Below are 4730 nucleotides of genomic sequence, written 5' to 3'. Positions count from 1 at the left end.
CTGGGATTCCTGTAAGGCACTATGGAAACAAAGGAAGATTTTGCTCACAAAAAGCTGAACTAAGGAATTTTCTTCAATCAAGTAAAGTTGTGGTTGAGTGTTTGCGTTTAGTTAAGTAAAACTAGTGGACAGGAAAGCTAAATTCCTGTAAAAGCAATTTGGCAAATGGGTTTAGCCCAGGGTTACAGATCTGGTAGAGGGGGAAATGAAAGAACTAATTGGTTGTTGCCTGATTATATATTTTCACACTTAAAATCTAGGTATATAAGCTGATGTTTGCATCTAGACAGGAAATGTGTTATACAGGTGCATTTATACATGTCCATTAAACCATGGAGGGACTTCCTGAGGAAATGGAAAGTAATGGGAAGTCTTCAAAGAAGTCAGGTCCAGTTGTTAGCTTGGAGGTTACAATCAGCTACCACTAATTTCTGGAATAAGAGCAGACTGGTATTATTACTGTCCACCATTCCACAGGCATTGCTAAACACATAAATGGACTATCGCGGCTATTGGGTATAATCATTAGTGGTACAGATCTTTAATCTAGAAATTTAAGTTTTACCCCACATTCTCTATATCCTATTTGCTCACAGATGATATCGGGAAGAAATAGCACCTATCTGTTGTCATAACTTTAAAATGAAGGGTTTTTTTCCTTTCATGTATATGTACTATTAGCTACAATTCCTATCCCTCAAATGAGACTAAGACTCACATTATTCTTATCTCTGGGAGAGCAGGAGCTCAAATTTTAGTATCCTGTTATGTCATCATCCAAATCTTCCACAGATTTCACCAAAGTCTTCCAACAAAAAGAGGGAAGCTGGGGACAGATATTTTGAATGCAAGCAGAAAACACATTAGAAATAATTCTGCCTCATTGGGGGTTTTGTTGGACAGAATAAGACCAAGTCTAATGGGCTGTACAAAGCTAAACCCATCAGCAGCACTTTGAAAAAATCCTTTCTATATATTTAATGACCATAACAGTTACTTAATAACTTATCTGGATCCCTAATTCCTCCACATGCTGGCATAGGCACAATTTGAAACCTAACCACCCCCAGGTTTGGTTTTGGGATAAGAGTCTGAGGACCAATGATCTTGTAAAATTTCCAACATCTTAGGCAAAAACCTCACAGGACTGGTCACAAGGTTATACCCGTCACATCTGAACCCTAACTTTTGCTCCCCATTTGCCCTGTACCCAGGTCCCACCCCTGATCAAACACTAATCCAGATCCAAACACCATCCCCTCAGTCCATCTCTAATTTAAAGGGAACACTGACAGGATAGGACAGGTTGTGCATAGAGACTCATTTATTTCCTCCACAGGTTTAGCATCAGTATGGCAGCTACGTTTAGTTATAGCTACCAATGCTTTAAAATGACTATTTTAAAGGAGGAAAGAAATGGAGGAAACCATTTATCAATGCTGGTAAATCATGTGACTATCCCAAATTACTCTTGGGGGCATTCTGCACCCAAAAAAAAACCCTGCACAATATTTTAAAATTCTGCAAATCTTATTTGTCAAAATAACACTACATAACACAGCTGCGAGCAGCGGCACAGGAGGCAGCAAACAGAGCTGCTAACAGGGGAGTTTGCGTGGGAGTTCCCATTGGAGGAGCAGTGTTTGTCTCCCTCAGTAGAGGCCCGGAGGGGCAGACTGCTGAAGGGGCAGCCGAGCCTGGATTGGCTGAGCCCTGATTAGGGGGTGGAGCCAGGCTAGGAGGGGCCTATAAAAGCGGCCGCCCAGCCAGGCAGCGGCACAGCTGCGAGCAGCGGCACAGGAGGCAGCAAACAGAGCTGCTAACAGGGGAGTTTGCGTGGGAGTTCCCATTGGAGGAGCAGGTGAGTGTCTTTGTGTCTGTTTGTGTAGTGTTTGTCTCCCTCAGTAGAGGCCCGGAGGGGCAGACTGCTGAAGGGGCAGCCGAGCCTGGATTGGCTGAGCCCTGATTAGGGGGTGGAGCCAGGCTAGGAGGGGCCTATAAAAGCGGCCGCCCAGCCAGGCAGCGGCACAGGAGGCAGCAAACAGAGCTGCTAACAGGGGAGTTTGCGTGGGAGTTCGCAGGGGGAGGAGGAAGGGGGCCGCGCCGTGTCCCCTGTGTTTCCCTAGGTACAAGCACCGAGCGAGGCCGGGACAGCAGCAGCCATGAGCCAAGCAGCAGAGGACACACCAAGGATGAGAGCATGCAGCAGCTGCGGTATGTACCTGGTTCTAGCAGGGGACCCAGAGCAGTACTATGTATGCATGAAGTGTCGCCTAATAGAGCTGCTGGAGGAAAAGATCCAGGGCCTAGAGCTGCAGGTAGAAACCCTGATAGAGAATAGAAGGGGGTTCGAGCAGCTGATGGAGCAATGGCAGGCAGTAACTGAAGGGGAACGCCCAGGGGCACAGGTGGGAGCAGGGGCTAAGGCCAGTGAGGGGGGACCACCAGACGAGGAGGATGGGCGGTGGAAGCATGTGACTGTGAGAAGCAGGCCAAGGAAAAGGAGAGCCAGTGACGGGGAAATAGAGCTAAGGAACAGGTTTGAAGGTTTGGAGAATGAGGAAGGGGTAAAGAATATGGTAGCTGATGGTGGGAGGCCAAGGAAAAAGAGACGAGCGGCCAGTCCCATAGATAGAGGGGAGGAGTCTATGGAGGCAACACCAAGTTTGGGTCAGGGGAGACTACAGGATGGCTTAAGGGGAACCACAAGGGAAGATAGGAATGGAAGGAGCTTGCAACCAGGGGGAACGGGGGATAGGTTAGAGGACCGCACTGTCCCCAGGCAAAGGCAGGTCTACGTGATTGGGGACTCCATACTGAGAAGGTTGGACAGGCCTGTGACCAGGGCCGATCCAGAGAACAGAAGGGTGTGCTGTCTACCGGGCGCTAAAATACGGGATGTGGACCTGAGGTTGAAAAGGATCCTAAGAGGAGCAGGTAAGAACCCTTTGGTCATCCTTCATGTGGGAACGAATGATACTGCTAGATTCTCACTAGACAGGATCAAGGGTGACTATGCCAGGTTGGGTAAGACGCTTAAGGAAATTGAGGCTCAGGTGATCTTCAGTGGGATCTTACCTGTCCCTAGGGAAGGGCGCCAAAGGGGTGAGAGAATCCTGACGATTAATAGTTGGCTGAGAGAGTGGTGTTACAAGGAGGGCTTTGGGATGTATGGGCACTGGGAGGCTTTTGGGGACAGACAACTGTTCTCACGGGATGGGCTCCACCTAAGTAGGGAAGGAAGTAGACTTCTAGGAGGGAGGCTGGCTCATCTGATTAAAAGAGCTTTAAACTAGACACTGGGGGGAGACGGTTGGGAGAGGCCCTGGTGCACTCCACGCCAAATTTATACATTGGGAGTGAGAACAAGAAGATAACAACAGATATAGCCAGAGGGAGACGGTTAGGTGTAAGGAAGAGGGGGGGGACGGATACTAGATCGACAGGTCATACTGGTAGTACTGTGTCCCTACCGAGCGGGGTGAGAAGAGTGAGAGGAGCCCAACAGCAAAAGGTAGGATGTTTGTTCACCAATGCGAGAAGCTTAGGTAATAAAATGGAGGAACTGGAGCTCCTGGTCCGAGAATTGAAACCGGATATCGTAGGAATAACCGAAACATGGTGGAACGATAGCCATGACTGGAGTACAGGTATGGAAGGGTATGTGCTGTTTAGAAAAGACCGATGCAAAGGTAAAGGTGGGGGAGTAGCATTGTATATCAATAATGAGGTGAAATGTAATGAAATAACTAGCAATGCAATGGTTAATACGGAGTCTGTGTGGGCAATGGTCACGTTAGGGAAGAAAACTACCAGAGCCTCACCCGGGATTGTGATTGGGGTGTGCTATAGACCGCCAGGATCTAGCTTGGAGACGGATAGAGCGCTCTTTAATGTTTTTAAGGAGGTAAACACTAATAGGAACTGCTTGATCATGGGAGACTTTAACTTCCCAGATATAGATTGGGAAACAAATGCTAGTAATAACAATAGGGCTCAGCTTTTCCTAGACGTGATAGCTGATGAATTCCTACATCAAGTGGTTGCTGAACCGACGAGGGGGGATGCCATTTTAGATCTGATTTTGGTGAGTAATGAGGACCTTGTTGAGGAAATAGTAGTAGGGGACAACCTTGGCTCGAGTGATCACGAGCTAATTCGTTTCAAAATTAATGAGAGGATAATTAATATTGCATCTGAGACTAGGGTTTACGATTTCAAAAGGGCTAACTTTACTAAATTAAGACGACTAGTTAGGGAAGTGGACTGGACCAACATATTTAGGGATCTAAAGGTAGATGACGCCTGGGGTTACTTCAGGTTGAAATTGCAGGAGTTGTCAGAGGCATGTATCCCGAGAAAGGGAAAACGGCTCGTAGGTAGCAGTTTTAGACCGAGCTGGATGACCAAGCGTCTTAGAGGGGTCATTAAGAAAAAACAGAAAGCGTACCGGGAGTGGAAAATGGGAGGGATCAGCAAAGAAACCTACCTTATTGAGGTCAGAGGGTGTAGGGATGCAGTGAGAAAGGCAAAGCGACGGGTGGAGATGGACTTAGCGAAGGGGATTAAAACCAATAGCAAAAGGTTTTTTAGCCATATAAATAGGAAGAAAACCAAGAAGGAAGAAGTGGGACCGCTTAAAACTTTAAACGGAGTGGAGATTAGGGATAATCTTGGAATGGCACAATATCTGAATGAATATTTTGCCACGGTCTTTAATGAGGCTAATG

This window comes from Mauremys mutica, chromosome 7 (assembly GCF_020497125.1).
Source record: "Mauremys mutica isolate MM-2020 ecotype Southern chromosome 7, ASM2049712v1, whole genome shotgun sequence".
NCBI classification, from domain to species: domain Eukaryota; kingdom Metazoa; phylum Chordata; order Testudines; family Geoemydidae; genus Mauremys; species Mauremys mutica.
This window is presented reverse-complemented; position numbering follows the sequence as displayed.